Raw genomic sequence first — 14,185 nt, 5'->3', positions numbered from 1 at the left:
CCGGGCCCCTGCGCCCCGCGGCCTCGGGCCGGCTCCCAGACCGCGTGCAGGGGCGCGGGGTGCAGGGCCGCGTTCCCCCTTCCTCCCACTGGCCCCCCGTTTCCCGGTTCAGAAGGGGCCCCGTCTCAGACCTCTCCTGGGGGGTCGGGGGTGGTCTGGCAGGCGGGGGTTGGCGGAGGGCACGCGTGTTTGCGTGTCTCATAAGAGCCTTTGGTGGGTGGGAAGGGTGTCCTGTGCGGGTGGGGTCACAGGAGGGAGTGAAGAATGACACCCTTAGGGAGCGGGGGCCTGCCAAGGAGCCCTGCCTTTGGCCACAGTGGGATTGGTCACCGGGATTCTGATGGGTGTTTTCAGCCACCATCCCGCCCGGGTCTCCCCATCCCTGGCTCCTGGCTTGGGGACCACCCCTCCCTCCGGCCTCCTCCGCTCGCCATCCTTCAGCCTTGGGAAAAGAACCTTCTCACGCAAATTCCAGCCACAGGGCTCTCGGTCAAGAGAGACCACGAGGGGGCGCCCTGTCCGCGTGGCAGGCGAACACCTGTTGCAGGAACGCTCTGTGTATCAGGCTCCACGACAAAAGCGTATGATTTGACTTAAATTAAGTTTGTCCTTTGAGAATATTTTCATTTTCTTTAAGAGAATATAGTTTTCTTCTAAAAACTTGGCTCACGGTTGTTATTTCTTAGACAAATTACACGGAACTTACAAATGTCCTATTGGGAGATCATATAGTTAGTTTTCAGGCAGTAAAAACGTGGTATTTTAACTATTTTTGTATAAATCCCTGTAAAATCCCAAAATATGTGTTTGCTTTTCAGACTTCGGAATAATGTGGGGTTTTGTGTCCGTGTCTGAAGAGCAGTGACCTAACGAAATGTGGTTTGGGGAAACGCAGATTAATTTTCTTTCCTGTTGTCCCACACCAGTGCACATCAGCATTGGGAAGCTGGGACGTCTCAGCGATGGCTTATATTGGATTTGTACCCGTGGGTGGCCCCTGCGGCAAGAGACCCCTTATCATGATAACCCATCAGTGGGATATTTTGACTTAAGTCCATTTGCGCCTGAGTCACCAGTGAGCTGCTCCTGGCCACTGCTCTTGCCCTCCCCTGTTAGATGTGGTCTCTTTGCTTATAGGATCACAGCCGGGGAGGCAAGGCTGTAGGAATCAGAACAGAACGTTGCCTCGGATTGCCTTTTGGGATTCATCGGAGAAGAAGTGGCAGCCATTGGGGGCCAGCTGGGCTGAGGCCTGGAGCTGGGGGGCTCCCCTGGTGGACTGAGGGGAGCAAGTACACGGGTAGTTTTGTGTTCACCAAGTATCTATTTAAATGCAGAGGTTGTCCTGGGATGGGGGAAGTGTGTGTTTTCTTCCTTTCTTTTTTTTTTTTTTTTTTTAAGATTTTACTTATTTGACACAGAGAGAGAGAGACAGCAAGAGAGGGAACACAAGCAGGGAGAGTGGGAAAGGGAGAAGCAGGCTTCCTGCCGAGCAGAGAGCCTGATGCAGGGCTCGATCCCAGGGTCCTGAGATCATGACCTGAGCCGAAGGCAGTCGCTTAACCAACTGAGCCACCCAGGCACCCCAAGTGTGTGTTTTCTGAGAAGGGGACTTCGATAAGATCAGGTGGCTTCTCGGAGGCAGTGATCGCAACGGGGCAAGAGAGAGTACATTTCAGGAACGGGAGGCTGTTTCTGGCTTTCTCTTACTGCTGAGCTGGGTGGTTTTGCTTTCTAGCCAGTTACTGCAAAGCTTTCTTCTGGATGTCATCTCTTTTTGCTTCTCACGTCAAAGCTGCTTTGCCCTTGGTTTCTCCTTGCTGCAAACTCAGCCCTTCTCTTTTCTCTGCCTTTGTGTGTGCTGTGGAGGTGGCCCCTGACCTCCCGGCCGTGGAGGTCACCACCCACACCTGCTCCAGCCTGGTTACTGCGCCTCCCTAATCCAGCCGGGGGGAGTCATCACGTTGTGGAGCCCACTCCGAGATCCTGGGTGATGCTTTGTTGAAAGTCAGGGGCAAGGGAATGCGTGGCCCTGGGGGGCAGTGGCCTCATCTCGGGCCACACTTGGCTCTTTTTCTCTGGGCTCCAGGGCTCTGTGTCGCGTCAGTCAGGACTGGTGACCACCACTGCCCCTCTTACCGCAGAGCCTTCGCACACGCTGTTGGCTCTGCCTGGATCCGCTTTCCTTCCTGGTTAAATCGTTGAGCTCTCAGCCACAGGAATACATCAGGCTTCCAGGTATCACACGGCACCAAAAACCCGGAATCTGGGGACCCTGCTCTCCAAGCTCATTTTCCCAAAGCAGCATCTTCCAGTCCGTTTTCAGGAGTTATGCTGACCTGATGGTTGTTGAGGCTGAGGGAGCGGTGTGAGAGCCAGACTCTGAGCCAGGTAGATTGCCCAGCCCTGGGTGCCAAAGCCACCTGCCCTCAGGATATCTTCCTGGATGTTGGCACCTGGTGGCACTAACTGCCTTTGATCACTGCTGTCCTTTGGTGTGTCATACTGATGTCTGTCTCCTCACTCGACAGTGTGCGCTCCGGGCCGGAGTCTGTCTGGGCCGTTCACTCTTGTCTCCACGCTGCCCTGGCCTTTGGGGTCTCAATTCAGGACCCCACTACCGCATTGGTTTGCAAGTCTGAGTGCAGCCTTAGTTGCCCGATGGAGGAGCCAGAGGTGGGATGTAAAGGCCCAAGAATAGGGGTTTACACAGACACATTGGGTGTGTGCAGGTGTGTCCCAGGCGGTACACTCCCAGGGGTGCCTCTGTGCTGGGGTGCCTGCCTAGATGCACAGACCCTTGAGTGCCGGGTCCCTGCTGTGAGTGTGTGTGTGTGTGTGTGAGAAAGAGAGAGAGAGAGAATCCCTGAGATACCGAGAAAGATTGTGTGTGAGCGAGTGCATGTTTGAGAGAGAGCATGAGAGGTTGATCAGGAGAGATGGTGAGAGAGAGAGAGACATTGTATGACAGATTGAGTGAGAGAATGGTGGGGAGCGAGATTGAGAAGGATATTGAGAGACAATGAGCAAGAGGGGGAGAGAGAAAGGGAGGGCGGTTGAATTAATTGAATGAGGCCAAGAGAACCTGGTGTCCTTTCCCCACCTGTTCCTACAAAGTGGGGTGCCCCCAGAGCCAGGTGATTTGGAGGGCTCTCAGCCTCAGAGACCCTGTGGAGGCCAGCCCACAAACAGAAAAGGCCCAAATCCTGTATTTGACTATAGGCTCCCGGGTGTGTGTGTGTGTGTCTGTGATGGTGGGCTCTTGGAGGGTTCTGGGGGTGAGTCGTGGGCTTGGGGTACCTTCATGGTCCTGAGGGAGCAGGGGATGGTGTTGACCCCTCCTGGTCAGTGTTTCCTGCTGCTCTCTGGCCAGGAAACAAAGATGAGAGCGTGCTGAGCTGCAGATGAACTTGAGTGCCTTCTGTGGGCTTGCTCTGGTGGGGCTAGAAGGGGTGGGCAGTTGGGGCAGTGTTCATGGGACCTGGGAGGGGCAGGGCATGGAAACCCACAGAAGCAGAATTCTGGAGAGCAACGTGGGCCAAGGAATGACTTGGGGGTCAGTGGGCCAGTCTGTGGTGCTAATGAGGAGAAGCAGTGACGCATGAGGCTTTGCTCACCACCAGCTTCTCCCACCTTAACCCCCATCTCGCCTCTAGTTAGCAGATGCTCCCCGGGAGGGGTGAGGGCTGCGGCAGCTGTGGGGGTAGGAGGAGGCTCCGCCTGCAGGGGCTCCAGCAGGGCCGTGGGTTGGGATCTGAGGGCAGGTCCCGGAGTTTGCTGGTGACCTTTCAGCCAGGGCCGCTCTGGAGGACCTGGCCCTGCATGGTGTGTGGGTGTCGGGGCTCTGCGCACCCTGAGTGGGCGTGGGGGGGTCCCTGGCTGGGAGAGGGGTACACGCTCTGGCCGAGGTGGGGTGGGCTTGGAGACGGGAGGGGCCGGTGTGCCCCGGGTGGAGGTGGGGAAGCTGGTCCAGAGCCATCCGGGGAGGGATTCTGTGTGACAGTGTCTCCTGGGGTAGCAGGCCCATCCGGAGGCAGTGGGCACTCACCAGGTGCCTGGTTCCTGGAGACAGAGCCCAGGGAGGGTGTGGGGTCCCGGGAAACCTAGAGAACCCGAGGGACACAGCTGGAGCCACAGGGTGCCTTCTCCCTTTCCATCTTTTTTCTCTGGCCCTGAGCACGCTGCTGGGCTGCCCTCCCAGAGCCTGGGGGTGGGGGTGTCACAGTTGACCCTTTCCTATCCTGCAGAGGACATGGGGCCCCCCCAGGCCTCCCTGGGCTGGCGGGACTGTGGCCCTGAAACGTCTGTACTTGGCAAGGAAGTGGCCAGCAGTGGTGCTGGTGTGCCTATGACATGCTCACTTGCCACTCCTGTTGTCCCACGCCAGCGCCCCTCCTCTCCACACCTCTGCAGGTGCGCCCGCGTGCCACACACACCTGCGCTGTCCACGGGGTATGTAACTGCCTCACAGACCACCTCCCGGGCCTGAAGCTGCTAGCACGCATCTGCCCAGGCACTGTGTGACGCAGCCGGCTCACTTCCCTGGGACAGTGCCTGGGCCATCCGTGTCCCTGTCCTCGGTCAGCCTTGCGGACCCTGAGGGTGGGGCTCGAGTCCAGGAGGGGCATTTCACCAGGCCCAGTGTTTACTCAGCCTCCTTCAATCCCAGATTGTTTGGGAAACACGCTCTTCCCCCTGAGCCAGCCGCGCTGGGAGGATTGCCAAAAGCCTCTTCCGCTGGGCCCTCTGCCTGGGGTCGATTTCAGCCACCCTCCGCTGTCCTTGCAGCCAGATGGGGGCTTTGAGTCTCGGCCTTCCCAGCTCGGCTCAGCTCTCTCCTGCCATGCCCACCATGTGGTTGACTGTGACCCTGCGGAGGGGGCCTTCCTCCGATGTGGGGAACAGGTCTCATGGGGAGTGGAGGGAGGCCCACTGGCCGAGAGGAGTGCCCGCAGGGAGCAGAGAAGGCTCTGTCTGTGAGGAGACAGACTGACCAGGCCGGTACCACCCGGACTGGGAGGCAGAGAGGGGGCCCACCCTGTCATGTATGGGGGTCAGGAGCCACTCATGTGGGTGAGGAGCCCCACGGTCCTAGGGGAAGACCACAGGAGCCCTGGGTGGGAGTGGTGGGGTCTCCCTGCTAGGAGTCAGGGGGAAAGTTTGCATTTAGCTGTGAGGTGGGCCCACCTTCCCTCCTCCTTCTCGCTCTTCTTATTTATTTATTTACTTTTAAAGATTTTATTTTAAAGTAATCTCTACACCCAACGTGCGGCTTGAACTCGCGACCCCGAGAGATCAAGAGTTGTATGCTCTCCTGACTGAGCCAGCCAGGCGTCCCTCTCTCGTCTTTAAAAAAAAAAAAAAAAAGTAATTAAAGACTGTTATATTTGGTCTGATTGGGGAAAAAAAAGAATAACTCGCTGGCTTTTGGACTGAGCACCTGGGTGGATATATTCCCCGTTCCCTGGAGGGGAAGATGTGGTAGAACAGGTTCCGTGTGGGAGTGTAAATGGAAAATTCTGCTTTGCCACATGGAGGCAAAGGACAGACACCACTGTGTCTGTCACGTGGAGCAGGCAATTGGATATTTAAGTTTGGAGCTCAGGGAGGAAGTCAGGGCTGGTGATCGAAAGGTGTTCGAAATCATCGCTGAGATCACGGGGAAGGAGGGTGAGACAGAAAAGGGAAGGGGCCCCACATCTAACTCTTGGCAAGGGGGATGGAGCAGCAGTGGCTGGTGAGGTGGGCTGGCGGGGTAGGGAGGGTGGATTAAGGTGGCATCGGAGAAGCCTTGCAGAAAAAGGGCAGGGTCTGCAGCAGGGGCTTTGGAAAGATGGAGATCACCGTGACCTGAATAAAGCTGTTGCGGGGCCGTGATGGGGCATAAGTAGGTTCGAGCCCACTGAGCTGAGGGGATGGAAGGAAGAGGAAGCATGAAGAGTAGCCAGCTCTTTCAGGTGTATTGGGAAGAGGTGCAGCAGGGGAAGGGGGCTTGGGGCAGGGAGAGTTCTTTTAGTATGCGGAGGCCTGTTTGAAGCTCCCTGCCCATGTCCGTAAGAGCATGTATGCCCCCCGCCATGGGCATCCCAGGGTTGTCTTGCCCACCAGACCCCACTCTCCGAAGCGACAGGGTCTGGGGCTGCAGCAGTCACAGCTGGGTCCAGCCCCTCGTCCAGCATCTGGCTCCAAGGATGCTGGTGGATGCTGGTGAAGGGAATGGGCCGGTACATATAAAGCACTGGGCACACTAACAGGTGCATAATAAATGCTCAGTAAAAGTGAGTTACTGTTGGGCGCCTGGGTGGCTCAGTTGGTTAGGCGATTGCCTTCGGCTCGGGTCATGATCCTGGAGTCCCGGGATCGAGTCCCGCATCGGGCTCCCTGCTCGGCGGGGAGTCTGCTTCTCCCTCTGACCCTCCCCCATCTCATGTGCTCTCTCTCTCTCTCTCTCTCTCAAATAAATAAATAAATAAAATCTTTAAAAAATAAAAAATAAAAAAAAAAGTGAGTTACTGTTGTCTGGCAGATGGGGAAGCAGCTGAAGACGGGGTGGTAGCAGTTCTAGAGGCCACGGTGCCGCCGGGGAAGCCTGGACCGGGGTGCTGGCTCCAGGTCCCGAAGGATGGAGGGGTTGGAGGTGCCCAGCAGCACCAGGCAGGCCAGCTTCGGGAGTCAGGGCGGCAGCCAGCCCCGGAAACGGATCGCATCACCACCCAGGAGCTCCCAGCTCCAGGGGAAACCAGGAGAGACCCCGGAGGAAGGGGCTACCTAGGGAGAGGAGTCATTGATTGAACCTCACCAGGATAGTGTGTCTTGCAGATTCATCATCCCCCAGCCACCATGACGCATACGGAAGGTGCCAACAGCTTTGCGCTGACTGGGGAGGCATCCGGTGGTGGCGCCATGGAGAACCTGAGCCAGAGACCGGTCACCGGGGGCCCTTTTGACCTCCTGTTGGGCCAGAGAGATGTGGTCATCCCCATGTGAGGAATGCACAGATTCTCTTTTCGACCAGCTCAATGTCCCTGAAGATGCGTGTCAGGACGGCAGATGCCGCTGGAGATCTTCAAGCAAATGAACAAGAGTGACCGAATAGCTGCAGACAGAGCTAAAGGAGCCAGACTGGCAGAAAAGCTTGCGAGGGCCCGGGCTGCACCGAGAGACTGGATCCAGAGGCAGCTCGGTACCTGAGGGAACACGGCCCATATAAACGACGACAGCTGGAACTGGACAGTGAGCCGAGGAGGGTGGAAAACCGAGTGCACCAAGTCCGGGTGCAGCCGGGCCAGCTGCAGACGACCAGCCTCTTCAGTGCAGCCTTTCACATCTGGCACAGAGGACAGACAGTTCGGTACGATCGGGACCCTCAGACCGGGTCGCCTGCCCAGTGTCCCTGGGGGCACCGAATGAGGTCAACGCTGCTTGGGGCCGGAAGGCATTGCTGCTGTACTCCCTGGATGGGCAGATGGGTCTGAAGTTTCAGAGGCAGCAACTTGCCCCCTGGGGAAAGCATTTCATTCTGGAGCCTCTGGCGGACAAAATAAGTTGCTGCGATTGTCTTGTTCTGGAACTTCTGACCACGTGATGGTGGCTTTCTGGGGCGCTGTGTGGCAGATCGAAGAGGGAGGTGGAGAAAGGGAGAGACCCATTTTCGTCTTCCTCACAGGAGGCGAGATTGAAGACCCAGGAGGCCGTGTGGCTTTGGCACCATGAAACCCCAGTCTAACCCCGATGGAACAGTGGCCCGAAGTTCTCCGGTTCACGCTGGCGGATTTTAAGTGGGGTCTGGCTCGGGCATAGTTTTGTAGCCAGACTTCCTTTTTCTCCTTCGATGCCCACCCCAAAAGCTTTGTGTTCTGTTTGCAAAAATAAACGTTTTGAATCCCATTCAGATAATATCAAACAGCATATGTTTACGATACTAGAAAAGAAAAAAAAAAGTCCACAAAGCCACTCTATTTTAAAATATTGGAGGGTCGGTTCTGGAAGCACAACCTGCCGTGTACAGCTGTGTAGTAATGCCCAGGCTGCTCTGCTGGAGGCATGAAACGGTGTTCATTGCTATTTGAGACATTATGGGGAGGGTTAATTATTTGTAATGAAAGGTTTGCAGCAGCCTGAGAAAAAAGCAAGTTACTGTTCTTGCTCAGGTGAGCAAACGTAGGATAAAGCGTGTCTGGAGTTTGTACGTGGGTCCCTCTGTGGGGACAGTGTGTCCCTTCAGCGATGCTGTGTGTGACTTTGCACGCGTGGGCCCACCTTGTGTCCTAAAACCTGCCCCTGCACAGCTGGGACCACCTGCTGGGAAGAGGCCACACGACCTGGAGACCCGGAGACGGGGCATGATGCGTGAAGACCTCCAGGCCCCTGCTTTGGTGGTTCCAGGCAGACATTTTTCTGGCTCTGAGGTCACAGCAGTGTCCCTGACTCGGGTCAGCTCCCTCCTCAGAGGGGACCACTGAGCCAGCTGCAGACCTTCTGCAGACCTCACTGCTAGGACCATGTCCATGTGGATGTCCCTGTGGCAGGTGGGTCTCCAGGGCCAGGGCCCTCTGAGCAGCCCTCCGTGCAAGTCCTCCCCTGGGTCTCACGTCCGTTCTGCAGCTCTCCCCTTCCTCCTGTGCTACAGGCGCTCCTCTCACCCCTCAGTGCTGTGTTGAGCCCCCTTTGGTCCTGATCGTCTCCTTTCTCCATCCTACTCAGGGCTGGGGCAAGACCCTGCCATATGTCTTCATCAAGAGGAAATGTGGTCCCACGTTCTCAAACAAACTCGCTGGTCTGCATTTGTCCACGTCTCCTTGCCACTGTCACTGGGAGAGTGGCTCATAAGCATGTTCGAGGTCCCCCCATGTTCAAGCACGTTTGACAGTCTCCCTAGTTCCGTGCTGCTCTCCAGGTTCAACTGGAGTCATGGTTTTCCTTTTCTTTTTTCATTTTATATTGAGACATATATCATGTATGCCGAGGCTAGAAAACATGTAAGTACAATTTAAAAGAACGTGCCAGGGGATCTACTTCCTAGCTTGAGAAATAGAATATATATTAGCTGAATCCCACATGGACCCTGCTCCGGGCACATCCCCCTGTAGTTACCCCCTCAGGCATAAGGAGGCTGCTGAGTGATGTGTTAATTACCCCTGTGCTTTTCTTTTCTTTTTTTCTTTTTTTTTTTTAATTTTATTTATTTATTTGAGAGAGAGAATGAGATAGAGAGAGCATGAGAGGGGGGAGGGTCAGAGGGAGAAGCAGACTCCCCGCCGAGCAGGGAGCCCGATGCGGGACTCGATCCCGGGACTCCAGGATCATGACCTGAGCCGAAGGCAGTCGCTTAACCGACTGAGCCACCCAGGCGCCCACCCCTGTGCTTTTCTGTGTTGTTTTGCCACCAGGTAGCCTTAAACAATTTATTGTTTAGTATTGAACGCTTTGGGACTGTCTTATATTACTCGAATCACCCTGTGGGCTTTCTTCTGTGTTTACTTCTGCCCAGTCTTACATTTGAAAGATTCATGCATGTGTTTGTGTGTGGCTGGAGTCATTCATTCTGATTGCTGGGTAATCTCCCATTGATGAGCACAGCACAAGTGATGTAACCATCATACTGTACATGGCTATTTGGGTCGTTTCTAGTTGATAGCTTCCGTAGAGCGCATATCTGTGTGCATTATTATAACTCTTATCTTGGTGCATCTATTTAAGAATTTCTCTAGGTTATATGCCAGTGAGTCATATGGTATGTGTAATATTTCCTGTTCCTAGATATTGTGAAATCATTTTCCAAAGTGGTTGTAACAATTTACATATAACCCAAATTCAAGACCGTAGCACTTTTACTCACCTTCTTCCTTTTTGCCTCTACTGTGTTACATCTATATTATATATGAATTCATCTATGTCACATTTTTAAGGATAAAATAAATCATGAGTTTATACTAATACTTCCTTTTTTATTAAAGATTTTATTTATTTGTCAGAGAGAGAGCAAGAGAGAGAGCACAAACAAGGGGAGCAGCAAGCAGAGGGAGAAGCAGGCTCCCCACTGAGCAGGGAGCCTGATGGGGGACACGATCCCAGGGCCCCGGGATCATGACCTGAGCCGAAGGCAGACGCTTAACCGACTGAGCCACCCAGGCACCCCTATACTGATACTTCCAACTCAAATTCAGGGTTCCAGCATTTTGACCTTTTTTCTCTCTCCTATGTTGCACATCGAGTGTTCTGTAACATCTGTGTTTTCTTCTAGGAGTTTTATGGTTTCAGGTCTTACATTTAAGTCTTTAATCCATTTCGAGTTAATTTTTGTGAGTGATATAAGATAGGCCCCCAATTGCATTCCTTTGCGTGTAAATATCCAGTTTCCCCGAGACTAGTTATTGAAGAGACTATCTTTTCCCTATTGAGTGTTCACGGCTCCTTTGTCAAGTATTAGTGGACTGTACATGCATGTGTTTATTTCTGGGCCTTGGGTTCTGTTCCATTGATCTGTGTGTCTGTGTCTACACCAGTGCCATACTGTTTTGATCACTACAGCTTTGTAGTATAGTTTGAAATCAGGACGTGTGATGCCTCCAGCTTTCTTTCTCAGGATTGCTTTGGCTGCTCAGGTCTCTTGTGCTTCCATATGAACTTTAGGATTGCTTTTTTCTATTTTTGTGAAACGTGCCATTGGAATTTTGATAGTGATTAGGATCTAATTACTTATTAATTACATTGAATTTGAAGATGTTTATTGCATTCCGTTTTTGGTGAAAAAAGTAACAAATTTATTGAGCGCAACTTTTGGAACTACACAAAGTATAACGGGGTAAGAAGCATTTTTCTTTCTTTTTCTTTTTTTTTAAAGATCTTATTTATTTTTGTGAGAGAGAGCGTGCGAGAGAGAGCATGTGAGAGAGAGCATGAGCTGGAGGAGAGGCAGATAGAGAGGGAGGGGCAGACTCCCCGCTGAGCAGGGAGCCCGATGCGGGGCTCAATCCCAGGACTCTGGGATCATGACCCAAGTCGAAGGCAGACACTTAACCAACTGAGCCACCCAGCTGCCCTAAGAAACATTTTTCTAGTCCATTTCTGAGGACTAAGTCATGAACTGCTCCACTGCAATTAAATATTTTTTGCAACAATTGGGTGCCAAGTTTAACATTCATTTATTTTCTCCTTTCAGTACAGGCAGTAAAGCACCATTTTCTTTCAGTTTCTTAACAATATGCAGATGTTCAACAAGTTCCTCTTTCACAGCTGAGGGTATGTTGGCCAATGTGAGTGAGCTTTTAATTGTCGAAATTCTTCATCCTCCAATATATCAAATATCTCATATTCAACACCAGTACTATTTAGTATTTCCAGAATTTATTAGCTGCATCCACATTTTGCTTCCTGTTGCTTTTCATAAAGAGCATTACAGAAGCTCTATTTTCTCTAATTTGGGAGCTTTGGGGCAAATTGTATCTAGTTCTTCAGATGTTTCCAGCTTCTTAATTCAATCAAGTCCCCTATGAGCTCTCCAGAAACAGAGCTGGGGATAGGTGGGCCAATTGGAATACGTTTTGAGGCCCTGATGAACTTCTTCATCTGAGAGGATATCAAAACTGCTAAACCAAAAATTGTGTTTGTTAAGAATTTCTGCCATCTGCTTGCTGAAACTGCAGCATGGTTCCTAAAGAGTTCCTTTCATAAACAACATGCAAGGGGCAACGGGTGAATTTCTTCAAGTATAGGTTGAAATCTTTAGGATGCTCTTTACCAGTGGGTGGAAAGGAACCTCCTAGGGGGACCTGGGTGGCTCAGTCAGTTATGCATCTGCCTTCAGCTCGGGTCATGATCCCACATTGGGCTCCTTGCTCAGTGGGGAGTCTGATTCTCCCTTGGCCTGCCGCTCTCCCTGCTTGTGCTCTCGCACGCTCTGTCTCTGTCAGATAAATAAAATCTGTAAAAAAAAATTAAAAAAAAAAAAAGGGAACCACCTAGATGCATGTCCCTGAACTTTTTTGGTCAACTCTGGGGTATGTGCATCATCTAATTGGTCAATTTTTGGAGAATTCTTGAAAAACAGAAAGTTGGGAACTAATTTCATTTTTTTAAGATATATCAGGAACAGGGCACCTGGGTGGCTCAGTTGGTTAGGCAACTGCCTTCGGCTCAGGTCATGATCCTGGAGTCCCTGGATCGAGTCCCGCATCGGGCTCCCTGCTCAGCGGGGAGTCTGCTTCTCCCTCTGACCCTCCTCTCTCTCACGCTCTCTCTCTCTCATTCTCTCTCTCGCAAATAAATAAAAAAATCTTAAAAAAAAAAAAAAGAGAGAGATACCAGGAACAGCTTTAGCTTCCAGCTTTATAGACGACACTTGGGGATGTTCTTTGGCTAACTCTGCCATTACGATGTTCAGCTGGGTATACCATGGAGCTCATGGTGCCTGAAAATAAAACACAGGAGGGACTTGGCTCTGAGGTACAGCAGTTCCTCAAAATGCCAGGCTGAGCCAGCCTCCACCATGACTTCTGTTGCCTCATCAGCCCTGAGACCATGCTGCGGCCACCAGACCGGGATTGAACGTATATAGAAGGCTTTGGGTAGAATGGACATTTTAACGATATTCTTCTGAACCATGAACACAGGGTATCTTTCCATTTATTTGTGTTTTCTTCAGTTTCATTTAGTTTTCAGTGTCTAGTCTTTCATTACTTTGGTTAAATTTATTCCTAGGTATCTTATTCCTTTTGATACAATTATAAATGGATTTCTTAATTTCTCTTTCTGAAAGTTTATTAGTGTATAGAAACAACAGATTTGGTACATTTCTTTTGTATCCTGCAACTTTACTGAATTTGTTGATCAGTTTTGTGTTTTGGAGGAGTGTATAGGGTTTTCTGTGTATAATATGTCATCTGCAAATAGTGACAGTTTTACTTCTTTCTTATTTGGATGCCTATGATTCCTTTTTCTTGCCTGATTGCTCTGGCTGGGACTTTAAATACTGTGTTGAATAAAAGTGACAAGAGTGGGCATCCTCGTCTTGTTCCTGATCTCAGAAGAAAAACTTTTAGCTTTTCACCATTGAGTGTGATGTTAGGGGTTTGTTTCTTTCATTTCTGATTTTGAGTCTTTCTCCTTTTTTCTTTTTTACTCTAGCTAAAGTTTTAAAATATACCTTTATTTTTATATTGGGGGAGAGGGAGTAGAAAAGAAAACAGCCCCTATACTGGGCTCTACTCAGTGGCAACTTTTTGTTCCATAGGGTTAAGAAAGGCTTTGAGGAAATAAAAGTTGTTTGGAAAAATCCAGGTGTAGGTGCTTTGGATGTTGTTATGGGGAGAAGAGATGAAGTGAAGTGTGAAGGCCCCTTACACCCTCCATCTTGTTTCAGATTATGTTATGGAACCCTGGAGTGGAGAAAGCGCCACTTTCATTCCTGCTTCTTAGGATGGTTGATGGCCACCTAGCGATAAAGAATGATAAGCAGGAAGAGCCACACTCCCGGCATGTTGACAAAGATGGCCAGCTGCCTTTCTGTGATCATCCTGATCAGCTGGGCTTGGCTTCAACCTGGTCTGTGCCCTAGTTCAACATAGACCTGGTCCTGCTCTAACTAAAGGTTTGTCGGTTTTGTTTATTGTTTCAAAAATCCAGCTCTTAATTTCATTGATGTTTGTGGTTTCTATTTCATTTCTTTCTGCTCTGATCTTTATTTCCTTCCTTTTCCTGCTAACTTTGGATTTACTTCTTTTTCTAGTTCCTTTAGGTGTTAAGTTAGATTGTTTGAGATCTTTTTTTTAAGATTTTATTTATTTAGGGTGCCTGGATGGCTCAGTTGGTTAAGTATCTGCCTTTGGCTCAGGTCATTATCCCAGGGTCCTGGGATTGAGTCCCATGCTGGGCTCCCTGTCCTGCAGGGAGTCTGCTTCTCCCTCTGCCCCTCCTCCCAGTCATGCTCTCAATCTCGAGAGAGAGCAAGCGAGAGAGAGCACGAGCAGGAGTGGAGGGGCAGAGAGAGGGGGAGAAGCAGACTCCCTGCTTAGCAGGGACCCCCCCCCCCCCGTAACTCGGGGCTCGATCCCAGAACCCCGGGATCATGACCTGAGCCAAAGGCAGATGCTTAACTGACTGAGTTATCCAGGAGCCCCAAGATCTTTCTTTTTCCTTAATGTAGGTGTTTATTGCTATGAACTTCACACTTAGAACTGCTTTTGCT

The 14,185-nt window shown here is 51.2% G+C and overlaps 1 pseudogene; it reads right to left on the bottom strand.

Annotated features, from left to right (window-relative positions):
- Window positions 1-13,399: 13,399 nt before the first annotated feature.
- Window positions 13,400-13,513, bottom strand: LOC110590330 (annotated as a pseudogene).
- Between the last annotated feature and the right edge of the window lie 672 nt (window positions 13,514-14,185).

Source organism: Neomonachus schauinslandi, chromosome 16, assembly GCF_002201575.2.
Source record: "Neomonachus schauinslandi chromosome 16, ASM220157v2, whole genome shotgun sequence".
Classification (NCBI taxonomy): Eukaryota; Metazoa; Chordata; class Mammalia; order Carnivora; family Phocidae; genus Neomonachus; species Neomonachus schauinslandi.
Note: the sequence above shows the minus strand (reverse complement) of the source record. Positions and strands in the feature narration are given on the sequence as shown.